Below are 17,136 nucleotides of genomic sequence, written 5' to 3' on the forward strand. Positions count from 1 at the left end.
TGAGGAATGCGGGGTAAGGGAACATCTTGTTTAACAGTGATTACTATGGATCTACATCCATTTTGCCAACATCATTATCTCCTGATGCCCAGACCATTTTATCAATTGCCTGTAATTCAGGTGGTAGGTGAGTAACATCTGTCATTGTAAAACATTTGCTAAAATTATCAGAAGCAAGTCTATATAGAGACACCATCAGGAGAACAATACATGATAGCATTCAGTCTTTTCAATAGGTCCAGACCTAATAAGTTCTCAGAACAATTTTTAGTGAGCACAAATGGGGCAGAGGTGATGAAGGAACCTATAGTAACATACAGGGGTTTGGAGATGGGGCTCTGGATGGGGATACCTGAGAATCCTAATGATGTATTCATTCTGCCGGAGAATTGGTCATGAGCCACAGAGGTGTGAGTGGCACCTGTATCAACAAAGAAGTCGCATACCTCCCCTTCTATATCCATGGTGACATATGGAACTGCTTGATTAACAGGAATCATGACCCTATTTCCACCCTTTCCATTGCTGTCCTATTGTCAATACTCAAAGGTACTGTAATCAATGTCAGTAAAATCTTCAGTATAGAAACTTCTGTCAACTTGTTGGCCATCAAAATAAATTTGACGTCTATTGTCATTCTGACGCTGGGTGAAATCTTGCCTATTGTGCCACCTCTCCCTGTACCCATTTGGCACTGAACTACTTCTTCCTCTTGGCACAGTTGCTGGGCCCTGTAGGCTAGGGCATTCATCCTTCCAATGACCCTCCTGAAAGCAATAGGCATACTGATTTTGGCCTAATCCTGCTCTGTGTTGCTGTGGAAGAGCTGATGAGGCTCTTCCAGTACCTCTTCCACGTCCTCCTCCCCAAACCCCTTTGCTTTCCCCTATCTGGCAATGCTTGCTGTAGAAAAACCTTTGTTTTTAATTCTTTCATTTTCTTAACATTCTTTTCTTCATTTATTTTCTGGTAATTCTCATAATATGTAGCCTTTAACAAAAGATCTGCAGGTTTTTTGGTTGGCCAGGTGCTCTCTGATACTTTAATCATCTCTCCTAATTCTTTCATCAAATTATTCACACATTTGTGAAAAAACCATTCTTTTCCCCGTGAACGTTGCCAAATCCTGACTGCTGTGAGCCCTGAATATTTCCTCCATCTTAGCGAAAAATACTTCTTCTGTAGGTTTTTGTTTACAAGCTGGTATTTTATCCCAATTTACATTTCCCGTTGGTATTATTCGTAGAAATTTAGCAATAATAAGATCAGGTGAATCAAGTATAAGTTTATCTGGTCTGTCTCCTAGTCTTCTCTGTGTCAAGATTTTCAAAATGTACCCAAGCATGTCCAAAGTGCACTACATCATCATGTCTACGTATTCTATTCCAAATTTCTCTGGGGAGTAAGGCATCAAAAAATAGATCCAAGTCCTTGAATGTCATTACACATAATTTAGTGGCTGACTTTAGGGCTTCATAAAACCCCTTTGGGTTTTTCCTAAAGGCTGGCAAATCTTTCTTTATTGCCATTCATTCATACCTACTCCACTGAGTATGATCAATTTGGGGAATGGTGTTCTGAACAAGAACACCAGCAGCAGCAGGGGGTGCAGGAAGGGGGTGTATTTCCCTCATGAGATATTCCCTATTTATATTTTTATCTTTTCTTCTAACCTTAACATCCCAATTCCAACAATTTTCAACAGCCCGTGGGACTTCTGGGGAAGGGAACATGTGACTGAGCAGTCAGTTGAGATGTTTCTTTTCTCTTCATCTATTTGTCTAGATAACCCCTGACGAAGAACCAAGCGGTTCGAAATGCATTGGGTGTTTTTAATGGACATGAGTACACTCTGAATTATGATTGATTGCACATGCCATTGTGTTAAAGCCTGGATGGGCAGCACAAGACATTTGAAACTGCTGAATAAACAATCATAGCACAACATCGCTGTCTCCGCAGTGTTTGAATAACAGGAAGATTCATGATTAAATGATTAAAGGATTGGTATAAAGTGATAAACATGGATAACTTTTGAAGAAGGTATTTACTGGAAGGAATTACCCATTTGCTTGCAGTGCGACAGTCGAGTGCGGAGATGGTGCCCTTGTTGGAGTCTTTTCAGAAACTGCTGTGATTGGGGTGGTTCACAGCAACTGTTCGCACGCAATAATTACAAAAATTAGCTACCTTGTGCATCATGCCACGATTGTAACTCCTCTTGTGGGGTATTATATACAGACATATACAGAATGAGTAAGTTTTGCTGAAAAACATCAAACCTATTTACAGTTGGCATAATAGTATTCATGGTGGCATTATTTATGTCATCCAACCATCTATGGGCTATCTGTTTTAACTCTTCTGGATTAGCTCTATGTGATCCATATCTAGTATTAGGTCTGTCCCTTCAATTCCCACTCCTATCTCTCAAATTACCACTATGCTTGTGAATCAAAGGTGGGATACCTGCAGGCGTGTTTCCAGCAGATTGGGATGCAAAAGGGGTTTGTCCAGTCACTAGCCTTGGAATTTCTTTTAGCTGAGGGGTAGTCAATACAGTTATCACAGGTATCGCTTGTCCTGCTTGTGACTGCTGTTAAAGAGCAGACGGATTAAGTATTGGTCTGGATGGGGCAGGCAGTTGCTGATCTGGAATGGGGCAGGAAGGATTGGTACATTTCGAATGGGTACTAGAGGTGCATTCCCCTGCTGACCCATCTGTAGTGATACATTTTGTGCCTGTGCGGCAGGTATGGGAGCCTGTGGAACATATGGTGGGGGATTTTCCAATAGTCTCTCTAATACCCCATCTTTGTCCACATGTTCTTTCTCTTGTGCCACATATGACTTGTTAGTGGTCATTCTAAACTCTCTGTCCATACATTCAATACTTTCAGTTTGTTTTAATTGATCGGATGCTTTGGCTTTCTGCAACACTCCCTTTTTCTGTTCTCGTTCCTTCTCTTTTTGTTCTTTAATTACTTACATTGTAGCATGTTTTTCACATTTATTAAAACTGTCCCACATCGTTTGTCTGACCTTTTTCTCTAACAAACATTGCTGCAAACATTGAATTTTCGCTAGCTCAAATGAACCGTCCAGCGGCCATCTCAAATCCTCATTTCCCTTAGTATATCGATGCCACAGTCTGTTTTCACAAGTTCACACCTGTCCCATATTTTGTCATCAACTTCCGTGCCGGACTACACTGGACTGGGACTGGTTGGAACTCATCCAGGTGTGGACTCATGAAACAGCAACAACGACACTGCGAAATATATTTAATTAGTTTGCTTATTGTGCCTTAAAGTCAAAGACCATCTAATGGAGAAAACTTACCAATACAATCAATACAGGCCTTTTTATGAGGTCCAACCTGAAACCCAATCAATATAATGCAATAAAATTCTCAATACCAAAAACTAATCAATAATTCAAAATGCCTGTTACAAAATAACTCCGAACAATCTCACCAGGTATTTGCTGAAGACGTCCGACTCTCTGTAGTCTGAAATCCAGCCACATTTCACTTGACCAGTTTGGAACCTCTGCCGGGGAGATCCTGTTGCAGAGGGACAGTAGTTCAGGGATTCAGATGGCTGCAGCGAAAAACTTCTCTCATTAGCAGGGACCCCAGCAATCAGTTATCCTCGGGTCATGTTGCCACAGACACAAATGCTGTTGGATATCCAACGTAGAGACACCATGTTCGGGCACCATTTGTGGAGAACGGACCTCTGCGCTCTGGAAAATTCCACTCTTGTCCACTTAAATCCAAACGAGTACAGGTAGTCGGAGGTAAAGCAAAGCAGTTTATTCATGCTTAAGCGGGTGCAAAACGAACAATAAAAAACCCTGTTCCATGAAGGTAATGAACAACTGAAAGAATTCCCCTTTCATATTTATACTATACTTCAAACAAGTCTGCGTACAGACTCCACTCCCCTCCCCCAAACCATTGAAAATTTCCTTCCAGTTATACATACAAAAAGAATACCTAACCTACTACATTTTCAAGGTAAGTAATGCAAGAGAAAATCACTGACCATCATCAATTGAAAATTGAATGGCAAAAAATGGTGCGGTTTTCCATCTCAGAGTAGCACAAATGATTTACAAAGTGTAATTATTCTAGAAACATTTCAGTGCTTTTCCAAGGGCATAGAGAAGAAAAGAATTCACAATGTCAGCAGGAACCTGAAAAAATTCCTCAGACAACGTTGTACAAAGTCAGGTGGATTTAAAAAATGTCTGCACTCGTTCATATTATATAACCGTTTCCTCACAGCAGTTCTTCATCCAGGTGGCGGCTGCCTCTATCCCTTTGTGGAAGTTTATTGGCAGCTGTGGGTTTGTCTTTGAGGGAGAGAATCAGCTGGGTGTCGTCGGCATAGGAGACAATGTTGAATCTGTGGCTTCTCAGGATGGCTGCAAGTGGGGCCATGTAGATGTTGACGAGGGTGGGGCTCAGGGAGGATCCCTGAGACCCTCTGCAGCTGATCTTTGTGGGTTCTGAGTTGAAAGGTGGAAGTCTGACTCTCTGTTTTTGGCAGGTGAAGAAGGAGCAGATCCATTCTAGGGCTTTGTCGCAGATGCCGGCATCATGGAGTCTTGCACAGGGGGTGTGGTGGGAGACGGTATCGAAGGCGGCTGAGAGCTACAGGAGGATGAGGACAGAAGTTTCGCCTTGGCCGAGGAGGGTGCAGATGTGGTCTGTAGTGGAAACAAGCTTCCTAGGACCGGTTTCTGGCATTTTAGCCGTCTTCAACCAGGCTTGCTTGAATCCAGTAGCAAAGTGAGCAAGGGACTCACGACTGAGCATACCCTGCCAACTTATGGCAAACAAAGAGGTACAAAAGGGGCTGAAATACCAGAAACCGGTCCTAGGAAGCTTGATTCCGGAACAGGGAAGGCATGGCTTGGCAGTTCAGGCTGGACTGTTCCCATGAGGCACAGGGTCAGACTGATTTGCATATGACCATGTCTGAACTGGGGTGGCGGATTGGGCTAAAGAACGGTGATGGATTAAACCCAGATCTGTTGACTGGGTGTGAGTGTTTGATTGGTTCAGGTGCTCCGTCCATCGCCACCCCCTTTTGTACCGCTTTTTCCAAGTTAAGCGCACGCTGCTGACTTTCGATGATACCTGTAGGTCACATGTTCTTACTATATTAGTGTTAACTCTGCATTTCGTACTGTCAAGGTCGATGAATTGAATACCATTACATCTGGTGCTGGAATTGCAATTTTACAACCTTTAAAAGAGCAAAAGTACCATGTTTAAATAACACAATTATTTTTAATTATATGAACAGGAGCATTTGTAGTGGACGAGCACAGAATTTGTCAGAAAAGTGAGCAAAATTGGCTTTGAAGTTCGGGTAATTCATAACTTGAGAATTCTTTTTAAAGTGCGCATGATTGTTGCAGTTCATTTGGCACTGTTTTATTTTAGAACGGTTCAGAAGAGTTTGAAAGCTGATGAAATGTTCAAAAACAGCACTGATATGTCTCAAAATAGAAACGTTTCTTCCGAGATGTTGTAGAAATGTTTAACTTTGTACACAAAATCTCTACAGAATTGAGAGTCCAGGATATTTTTCCCTCCACTCCGCGATGTACTGGTAACTTCTATATGCCCGAAGCGCAACGTGGACAGAAACTGCCTTGTTTTAATCTGGCAAGACTAATATATTTAACAAAAAATACTGTCACTATTAATAAATTCAGTGATCTCCAAAGAACATTCTGTGAAAGCCGAAGAGTGGCCAAAGGGATAAAGTGAGGGGCCGCCTTCTGATAGGAATCGCTACACTGAATCATGTTTTGAACCAGAAGCTTTAGAATTCAAACTACTTGCTACACTCAAGGTGGGCAGCTTTTCAAATGTGTCTGCTGTAGCCATCTATGCAGTTCTCAGTAGGATGTCGACCTTGCCACTATAAATTACTGCTGCCCGCTCTCTGCAACAAGCTTCTGCTGCTGCCTCAAGATTTTGTTTTGCACTCTTCTTGGGGTGTCAAGAGTCTGCTGCTCTCTTACAGAGCTGAGTCAGAAGGCCGGCTGCGTCGTTGGTGGACATGACTTGCTGGAAGCCAACACAGTGCACCCTGAGCCCCCCAGCAAACGCACATAAATATAGTGAGAACATAACTGAAGACCTGCAAGAAGGTCCCTCCCAACAATGTCTCTAGTAGGAGGCACGTGGAGGGCTGAAGAAGTGTGGGTCTGGCTCGCCATCAGGACTCTAGAATGCAAAGAGAGTCCAGATGCTCAGGTGCCAGTTGGGCCAAAAAATTCATGATTATTACAGCGAACACAGCAAGATGAAAAACAGTGCTGCCGACACCCACCCCCCGCTTCAGGCAATGAGAGTGTCTTTAAAGTCACTCTCATTGGCAATGCCTGTCTCCCTCCCTTAGAATCTGTGGGGCAGATTTACAATAACTGGCGCATCCATGCATATCACCAGGGATGCGCCACTTATTGTGCGTCATGACTCAGCCACCATGAATGCGCCGCATTTACGATGCGGCACACCATGGGGCAAAAATGGACAGATGTGTGACGCATCTGCTGCCGTAAAGGCGGGGCATTGCTGGAGTTGCGTCGCAAGTGCGAGGCAGCTCCAGCAAGGCTCGGGAGTGCCCTATCCATAAAATGCTGGATCAATCCTTACGCCTGCTTCAAGCAGGCGCAGGGTTTTGACGCAGCATGGCTTTAAAAGTAACTGAGTGAAATCTTGTAGATTTCACTCAGCCACTTTTAGGAGGCATTCCTGCGCTGGTACGCCTACATGTGACGCAGGGCTTTACAACGTGACCCAGATGCGTCACGTTGTAAATACCCACAGCATGGCGCTGGCTTTAAGCCGCCACTGTGGCACAAAAGTGACACAATGGCGGCGTAAAAGAGGTGCAAGGGGCTTGTAAATGTGCCCCTACGTTTGTTAACTTTTTATTACTCCTCTGACTTGTGGACCTTCCTACTCTTATGTTCTCTGACCTGCAACAACCACTTACCATGGGGCGGAACTGAAAGCGGCAAGGAGCTGAGGCAGATAAAATGCTTGGTGCCGATTGGTCAGCTTGGTTTAAAGCAACCAATCAGATGGGGGCCCCCAGTTGCGCCACAGGGAAATAATGGCTTGGGGGCACACAGAGAATACTTGTGCCTTCACAGTTGAAAGATTCCTTCACCGTCCCTGTGGAAGAGGGTCACTGTGTCGCCGTCGATAAAGGGCTGTAGTTTGGAGTGCAGCCAGCATGCCCAGTGCACGATTGGTCTGGCCATGCCAATTGGGCTTCATAGTTGGTAAGCCTGGCGGCGGCATGGCACGGAGCATACTGCCCGTGAAGAAAGTGGGATACTGTGTGGGGCAGCGGGGAGCATGCTGCTCATGTGCGCAGTCAGGCAGCAGTGTTGCCACAAGCGCGATGCCCATTAAGAACCGAGGCCTGCAGTAGATTGAGGGCAGCGATGGGACCACAGGCAGGTAGTGGCTTGCTTGGAGCGCACTGCCCATGTGAGGAGCAGAGTCTGGCAGCAGCGTGTCAAGGAGCACACTGCACGTTAAGTGCAGACTTTGAGAGATCGGCGTGGGCAGTGGCGTCAGAGGAGTGTGCTGCCTGTTGTGTGGGGAGAAGGGCAGTGGCGTTGCAAGAGCACGCTGCGGGGAAGCGAGGACCTTTTAACAGCTTGAGCAGTGGGCTGTGGCATGAGGTGGAGCGTGCTGCCTGTGTGGAGCTGAAGAAGGTCAGGGCGTGGCAGGAGCACACTACCTGTGAAGGACCGGTAACCAGGCGAGGCAGGCAGCAGAGTAGCATTGAGCGCACTAGCCATAAAGGTTTCCCCCCACCAAGGCCTAACCTACCTGGAGGAGCTCAGGAGTCTTCTGCTTGCTATTACGCCAATAGCCTCTACCAAAGATCACCTTTTACGACCATGAAAAGACTACGACGGATTCAGAACTCGTCTGCCAGACTACTCTTGCATATCAAACCGCGGGACCACATCTCCCCTGCCTTGAAAGCCCTGCATTGGTTACCGGTTGCAAGAAGATCCACGTTCAAGCTGTTTTGTATCACCCACAAAGCAATACATAGAATGGGACCACTCTTCATCAGGAATAAAATCACCAAACACATTCAACAAAGGAACCTCCGAATCTCGCCTCAAAATCCCACCGTACAAGAAAAAAAACATGGGTGGCACATCCTTCTCTGTTCAAGCAGCCAAACTATGGAACTCTTTACCCCCCAACATAAGGTCCACCGACAACCACTTTATCTTCAGAAAACTACACAAGATTTGGCTCTTCCCCACATAAGCACCATACGCAAACAGACATTTACAGCATATCCCTCTGTATACAATCATTTTTTCACTATAGATATGTACCTATCTTTGTGTATTACTTTGTATAAACATGTAAAATATTTATGTTGTTGAGAGAAAAAAATAATAACAAATAAATAAAAATCATCTTTGGCCCACATGTACATACTTCCATTGTGCATCTATGTACCTTCCATGTACTTGAGTCTGTGTGTCTGTTACTTTTCTCCTGAAATAGCATATCCAATGCACTACCCTATTTCTCATCCTGTGCCTCTATCAATATCTTTAATCTACATATACTTACCTCCTTTATGTATCTATATACTTTCAATGTAATTAAGGATCTATATATTTATCACTTTCTTCTAATTTAGCATTTCCAATGCACTACCCTATTTCTCAGCCTATACTTCGCTCAATATATCTTCTAACCCAACCGTCTGACTCATCTCAAACTTCTTCTACTACTCCTTCCAATGCACTACCCTATCTCTCATCCTATACATCTATCAATATATCCTCTACATCCACTCTCATTTATCCCAAATCCCATACCACTACTATGATTGCCAAAATAACCCTTTCTAGACTCTCTCCTATTCTACCCCTCCTTGCATTATCTGACACCTCTTTTACTATACCGATCCCCTAAAACAAACCTTTCTAAACTCTTCCCTCTGAGTCCTCCCCTCCAAAACTCCTTTTTACTCACCCAAAAGCCTCCTCCTACTGCTAAGACCTAAAAAAAATTACAAAAAAATAAATAAATCCTTAATTCTTTTATCCCTCCACTATCCTTTTTAATCGAAATTAACAGACTAACATGTTCACTTCTCAAAATTCCTTATTAAACTATACTAATATACTACCCTAATAACTGAATAACATATCCACTACTCAAATTACTTCATATTTTTTTACTATACTAATTTTCAACAGTAATCCTTTATGGGTTCCGGAGTGGCGTGCTACTCGCCAGAAAAGCGCTTCAACAACCATCAGGGGTAACAAGTGATATATGAATGCAAATCTTTCTTCCCCTTTTATCCCTCCGCTAACCTTCTCACTCCAAGTAACCGACTAATATCCACAACTGAAATTACTTTATATTTCACCATATTAATTTACCACTAATCCTTTGTAGGCTTCCTGAATATTGTGCGTCAACAAGCGCTATATAAATACAAACCTTTGTCCTCCTCTTTCCTCCTGCTATCATTCCAAATCCAATTAACTGACTAACCTATCCACCACTTAAAATGTACTTGCATGTTTCACTATACTAATTCAACACTAATCCTCTATGGGTCCCTCAGTAGCGTGCTACTCGCCGAAAAAGCGCTTCAACGCCTCGTCAGGGGTAGTAAGCGCTATATACATGCAATTACAATACAATACAATACAAAGGCAACCAGGAACTAGTTTGCCCACGTCCCCTGCGCAAGGAAGGTCTAACCCTCTTAAAGGGGCAACAACCATTGGATTTTACCGGCCCTACGGTAACTGGAGACATAGAGCAAGCAGCAGGTAATCCTAGCTGCAAGAAATTGGGTTTGGAGAGCGGGGCTGTGCTAAGTAAAGGCTGTTGGGTGGGTTGCAAAGTACCAGGAATAGGGACCACGTCAAAAGTCCAAGCGGGGGTGGCGCAAGGCTATAACAACTTCCCACTGCAAGATAACATGCCTGGAACGAAAGGGTCTGGCACTTGTCCTGGGGGCTCTGGAAGGGAACAGCCCAAGCCCGCCAAGTACAGGAGCAAAGATGAGGATGATACAAAGGAAAGCGCTGCAGGCAAAACGCAAAAGTAGTAATCAGGAGAGGTATGAGGGACCGGAGCTGGACAGCGACTTGCAGGAGCTACTGGGGAGAGTGTGGAACTTGGTGGTAAGTCAGGGCAAAGAATGGTTCAGCAAGCAGGTGATGGAGGAACTCCAGTTGGACAAGGCTAGGGGCCACTCATGAGCTGGTAGCAAGAGGGATGGGGGGGCCCTACGGCAGGGCCCTCATGACAGGAGGCTGGCACTCATAATGGCATTCATCGTGGTGGGATATATGAAGAAGAAGCAAGTGCGGGCTAAGGGGCAGAGGAGCCTGGAACCACAACTGCCCTCCCCAGAAAGGGCACTTGACAGTGAGGATGAGATTGATCATGGGGCTAGGATGGCGCCTGTATCCAGCACGGTAGCAGACACGAAGCCTGCAGCAGAACAGTCTGGGTGCGAGACAGGAGATAATGGTGAGCTACAAGTGCATGGCATGGCTGGAGCAAGTGGGCAGCCGAGGGCAGTGCGCCGAGTATCACCTGGGTCACCTCAGGGGGATTGCTTACTATGGCATGCAAGTGGGGGTACTGAATGCAGCAGTGTAAGGGGCCTTGGAACACCAAGCCAATGTGGGGAAGGGGGGCTCAGGCACGGGGCAGCCAGGGCTAAGCAGTACAGGGCAATGGCAGGGTGGACCAGGGGCAAGGGGGTTAGAGTTTACCCCCCTTCACCTGTGCACCATAGTGGCTGTGACTGGGCTCGGGGAGCCCTCTAACACTGCCTGGCCACCCATATATTTGGCACATCATGTGGCCATGGCCAGGACAGGGCAGTGGGGCACCAAGCTCGCCAACCGTGGGCAACCCGCAGCACAGGAAGGAGTAGAAGGGCAACAAGTCATCTCAAAAGTGGCAGGGAGGCCACCAAGCAAACTTGTGACACAGTGGTGCCAAGAGCCAGAGGCTCTACCACCCACCGGTCCCAAAAGAGCGTGGGTTGGGGGGGCGGAGCAGTAGTAGAGGGTGAAGGTAAGCCCGCTAGTGAGTAAGTAAAGCCTCACCATGTGACCCACGAGTCATAGCCAAGCAAACCGGTTTGGGCAGCCTCATCCCACTAGCAGTGAAAGAGAGGATTTTGCGCAAGGAGTATATAGTATGTTTTTCACTGATGTACTAGTAACTGGTAGTGACATCATTGGGTCTGTCCTCCACCACGAGGAGATGTCTCTCGTGTAAAAGGCATTCATGGGATCCCTTCCATAAAAATGATTTAAATTGTCTACTGTCCCTCCTAATTTCTTAGATTTATTTTCGTGGTATACCAGAGAAATGGGAATAGCTAAAAACAGATTACGATGTGTCGGGGTAATATTAGGTATCCTCCACATCTAAATTAAACAAGCATTTGTAATGCAATAGGTCTCACATTAGTTGTGTTTGAGCTTTTGAGATTGCTAAATATTGCAACACCAATTGCAACAAAAGTCTATAAATTGTAGGCCCAAAAATGTGTATTTATTTTTGTAGCAATGGTGCCATGCTGCGCTTTAGATAATGTTTTAAAGTAATGTGCGCCATACTGCGACTGCTACAATAGTTAATTGTGGATATGTTAACAATTGATGTGTGCACTGATGCCTGGTGGTGTGTGTGCCTGAAGAAATTGTGCACTGATGGCAGGTGGTGTGTGGGGTTGTGTGTGTGTGGGTGTGTGTGTGTGTGTTGGTGTGTGTGTGTGGTTGTGTGTGGTTGTGTGTGTGTGGTGTGGGTGTTGTGTTTTTGGTTGTGTGTGTGGTTGTGTGTGTGTGGTTGGGTGTGTGTGTGGTTGTGTGCGTGTTTGGTTGTGTGTGATTGTGTGTGGTTGTGTGTGTGGCTGTGTGTGTTTATGTGTGTGTGGTTGTGTGGTTTGTTTTTACAATGTTACAATATTATGGCCCTGTTTGTAGCTAAATTTAAAAGTTTGGCGTAACTGCCCTGTTTGTAGCCTAATCCAAAAGTGCCATACAAGTGATGATATTATGGCCGTGGTGGATGCTTTGTGTCGTATTAAAAGGATTTGTAACATAAGGGGGTGGCAGGAATAAGAACAAACAAACAATAAAGGAGAACTGGAGAGTTTTTGTTTAAAATAAAATGGAGAGTTTAAGGGGAAATAGGTGTTTGAGTGAAGGGAAAAGGTACAGGAGGATGTTATAGAAAGTGCTTTAAGTTGTGTGAAAAGATATGGGAATATTGAAAGGAAGCGTATGAGAAACAAACCACTGACGGGATAAAACAAGCCATGAAAATGCAATCGGTTTCGCCTTTGATTAAGTTAAAGCCATTTGCTTTGCTAATGGTATTGTATAGCAAGGCAAATGGTTTTAACTTAACGAAAGGCGAGACCTATTGCATTTTTAATGCTTGTTCCTCTTCTATCCTTCTGCTATCCTTCCGAATCCAAATAACTGACTAACATATCCACCACTTAAAATTTACTTGCATGTTTCACTATACTAATTCAACACTAATCCTCTATGGGTCCCGGAGTAGCGTGCTACTCGCTGAAAAGCGCTTCGACGACTCGTCAGAGGTAGTAAGCGCTATACAAATGCAATTACAATACATTACAATACCTTACCTTTGTGAATACTGAAAAATAGTAAACTTACACAAAAGTTGAAGTTTACTTTTGTGAACGGGCCTGCAGTGTTCACAAGTTTCCTGGACCATACATAGTTAGTATAGTCTGCTCTCATTTTGGGGTTTGGGTTGAGAAGGTGCTCTTTACATACTGATGCATAGGTCATCTTCTCATCGAAGACCCTCTGTCTGCCACAGGTATGTCTTTCCATCTCATGACCTTGTTCTGCTGCAAGGTGAGGGTTGGGATCTGGGAGAACCCTCACCTGGTCACTTCTCACTGAACCCTTGTTCTTGCTGCAGAGAAACACCTTCTTACATGCAGGCAAGGTTTGCAAACTAAGCGTTCCCAGGTAAAGGTTTGATGGTGACCAGTAGGAATGTTTGACACTCCATAGTTTTGTGGACTTTCACAAACCTTCTCAGGGGTGTTCTAAACCAGAATCGTTCCTCCCTGGGTGGTCAGGCTTCTAATACACAGAGGTGCTGGAAGTCTTGCCCTGCCAGTTCTATGGTTAATTGTCTGACATGCTTAAATCTTACGCACACTGCGAGAAACTTTTGCTGAAACTGTTTCTGCTAACACAGCTCAATCCCGGCAGGCCGGCCATGCCAGCCTTTCCCCTATTTTTTTACGCACCCCAAACTGAACCTGGCTTTTGAAAAACAAAGAATTAATGCCCATGACAACATAGGAGTTTTTTCCTAGCTTGTAGGGGGCATAGTTTGTCGTGCCCTGTCCAGGACCTCCATGGTGGACATGGCGGTCCTCAACAGGAGTAATCAGTGTTGGAAGCTGCATCCTACACTGGGCAGGCCTTCCAAAGCTGCTTTTGTCTTTTGTAACAATTGAACCTATTTTGTTCTTAGAAACCATTTCTCATGTGTTTTTGTGTGTGCTACAACTAGTATAGAAGTCAATTAGTATGTCATGTCTTGCCATTGGCCACGCCCCTTGCCCTGCTCACTCGCCATATTTAAATGAGTACCTGCAGGGCTTTAAGTGGGCCGGGTCTCAATGGGTCTGGGCACTGGCAGTTTTTTAAAGGGGGCCTCGAAACGGGTCTCTATCGGGCTCTGTCTTGAGCTCTGGCACAGGCATCAGATTTTTTTTTCAGACTGCAATCATAGCAGTTTTCTGTCTCTGCAGTCTGGAAAAAAGTGCCAGGGTGCTGATAGTGCGCGCAGGTCACCCGCCCAACAATTTTACCATATGCACATTTTGGGCCCATAAATTTTAATTCACCATATTTATTAATCGGGTAACCTTACACTCTACTATCAGTAACCATGTACCTTCCTATTTATTTCAATGTACCCGACTTACCACTCCACTGTTACGGGTACCTAATGACCACAATGGATCAGGGAGCTAGCTGTAAAGAAAGGCAGACACCAAAATACCATTTACTATGGTTGCACTCATATAATAACCACAGACTCAGGAAGTTTTAAAACCTTTATCTAGAGTTCATCGAATTCAGAAAGCATAAGGTTCACAGCAAGTAAACTGTCAATAACTAAGATTATAAAGAGCACATATCCATATAGGAAGTAAATAAGACCATCCATTTATGAGTCTAAAGGGAAGGTAAGAACAGGGAACATGCTAGTAAGAATTTTCAGGAATTTTAGACTTGACGTGGAATAACTAAAGGACGGGGAAAAATAAGGAACATGCTAGAATGTCACAGTTTATATATCCTTCAAAAGTGAGCAAGCAGAAGAACTTTAATAAATCTATAGTAGACTGGAAGATAACATGTAACTATAGGGAAGGTAAAAGTGGAACACGCTAATATTCCAGAGCAATCATTTCATTTAGCTAAAGGAGGGTAAAGAAAAGGAACATCTAATTTTCATGAACTGTATGCAGGAACATACTTAAAGGATGGGGAAAAATTGGAACATGCTAGTATAACAACTATAATGTATGACTTTATCATTTATCAGTGCAAAAGGAGAGAAAGAAGAAAGGATAATGTGCTAGTACGATTTTATTAAAAGCAAGGAATAGAGAATGCAAATTTGGTTCCCTCAGATTTATATTTACCTAGAACGATGTGGAGAACAACCCTGGCCACGGGTCAGTTAAGGACAGGAGAAACCCCAAGGAAAGGCAGTCGCCAGTAGGCCACCAGTTGTAGAATGGAACCCCAGGACAGGACGGGAAGACCAGATTAGGATCGGGACAGGATCGCCAAGGTAAGACCAGCACCCGCAGTTCGGTAGCAACGCCTGAGCTCCACCCTCTCTGCAGTTATCAGTCAAAACCCCGATTGGGTTATCGAATTTCCCAGCAAAGTGCTCCGCCAACACTAAAGGTTCTCAAACCCCGCTTGGGTCTATGGAAATTATGGACAGAGTGCTCCGCAGCTCTCTGTATCAGTCACCTATGAGTGCGTTGGGTCAGTGACAGGTCAGCTATTCGGACAAGTCGGACAAATTCTCTAGCTAAACCTAGGCTAGTTATACAGTTTTTGGGTCAGTGTACCACCCCCCAAATGTTGCAAGTGTAAGAATCCCCAATTTCGATTGGTCCACAAGTAGGACAGGTCAACACACCAACCAGGATTAGACTTTCTCAAGCCCCAATTTACATCTTTTGGGACCGCCTATTGAATTTGGGGTTCCCATGACATAGGTCTCCATCTTACAATGGCATACACAGATTTTATTACAATTGTTTCAAATGTAGTACATTTCGGCTCCGTTAGCTGGGCTTCAGGTCGATTCCTAGGAGCATCTTGACTGTGGCTGCCAGCTGGCTGGGTTCCACTGGTACAAGGTTTTCTTCCCTCTGCCAGGGTGACATGCGCAGTAGGGACTTCTAAGATGGAATTTCAAACACCTCCCAGGCCCAAAAGATTCGCCACATGAAAAGTAAAGGAAAACAATTTAGAACATAGAAATAAATGAATACACTGTATACCAGGAATCCCTATATGACTTGCCTTACTTTATACTAACTATAGCATTAATGCTAGTTCAAGACGAACAGCATTCCATAAGCTGCAGGGCAAGCTTCGGCATGTGAGAACACAAAGCGGCCATTTTAAAGCTAGTGCGCAAGCGCAAAGATTTCCCACCAGAACTGCGAGTACGTCACGTCACGTGAGTGTGACCAGCGCATGCGCAGAAGAAATTCCCGCTAAGCAGCGGCTATTTTAGGGCAAGCGTATTAAGGTTAGTAACCACATATGCAAGCATCACTGGGACACCCAAATGGGAAATTAGTGAGACAAACAGATTGATTTAGTTCATTAAAGTTTATTCGAGGTTCTTGAATACGAGCAAGTCGCTTTACGTGCAAATCCTTGCTCCATCAATCCCCTCTTTGATGATATTTTATATCATCACAAATTCATGGAACCAGATGCCAACTTTTACATTTTCCCAAGTTCAATCTCTTCAAACATTCTGTTCAGTGTTTCTTTAGTTTCTTTATTACGGTGAGAATTTTTCACCCTTTTATAAATCTGATTATTCAGTTCCTCTAATTCAAGTTCATCCACATTTCTCTTTACCCCTCTCTTGCTCACTTTGTACTTCTTTTGGTGCTTTCGACATTTACAACAGATGAATATGATAAATATTACTAAACCTATTCCTGCAATTGTCATCAGTACTTTAATCAAAAAACTTTTACCTAAGTTAGCAAACCAATGACCTACGGTGGAGAGACCATCAGTAAGTCTCTTCCAGGCACTGTCAACCTCAAGTGGTTTGAGCTCTTTTCCCAAATTTGTAATGTTCCTTACATACCCTTTGATTTCCACACTTTTATCAGGTATGTAAGTGCAACAATGTTGCGCTTTCAACATTCTGCAGACTCCGCCCTCTTTTGCCAATAGGGTGTCAAGAGCAAGCCTGTTCTGTAAAACCATTGATCTGACCGCAACCATTTCAGTATTGACCATCAGGAAACCTCCAGCAGTGTCAGTAGATAACCAATCTACTACTGTTGACAATTTGCAAATTCTGTGTGTGTTCAGAACCACTCCCACTGTAGGTATCAGTGCACTAAAAATATCTCCTACAATTTCACCAGCACTTTCTCTTTTAGTACGCACTAATTCATTAGTTTTTTCAGTGCTTCCAGTGATTTTCCCCACATGGTATATCTTTGGGAAGACAATACCAAAATAACAACTTCCATACCAATGATCGGGCAATTTGAAGTAAGCCTTATTCCCACAAATAAAATAAATTCCAGGAAACACAGGCTCTGTCCCATCTTTGAAACCCCAACCTCCAATTACCTTGTAATTATGTTCGCATTCGCTGGAACCAATGAAGATATTGTTATAATAACTAGTTTTCTCTCTTTTAAGACAAAGTTTCCCCTTCTTTTCAAAATCCAGAAGCATCGCAGCATTAGCTCCACCATTTGAGGTGCTCCCTATACT

The 17,136-nt window shown here is 44.1% G+C and overlaps 2 protein-coding genes across 4 annotated transcripts in view; one reads left to right on the forward strand and one right to left on the reverse strand.

Annotated features, from left to right (window-relative positions):
- LOC144830794 (glycoprotein-N-acetylgalactosamine 3-beta-galactosyltransferase 1-B-like) overlaps positions 1–17,136 on the forward strand; it is a 556,105-nt gene that overhangs the window by 507,983 nt on the left and 30,986 nt on the right. The gene's annotated exons all lie outside the window — the stretch shown is intronic.
- The window catches only part of LOC144830768 (glycoprotein-N-acetylgalactosamine 3-beta-galactosyltransferase 1-A-like), a 712,051-nt gene that overhangs the window by 224,543 nt on the left and 470,372 nt on the right, over positions 1–17,136 (reverse strand). The gene's annotated exons all lie outside the window — the stretch shown is intronic.

This window comes from Lissotriton helveticus, chromosome 1_1 (assembly GCF_964261635.1).
Source record: "Lissotriton helveticus chromosome 1_1, aLisHel1.1, whole genome shotgun sequence".
Lineage (NCBI taxonomy): Eukaryota > Metazoa > Chordata > Amphibia > Caudata > Salamandridae > Lissotriton > Lissotriton helveticus.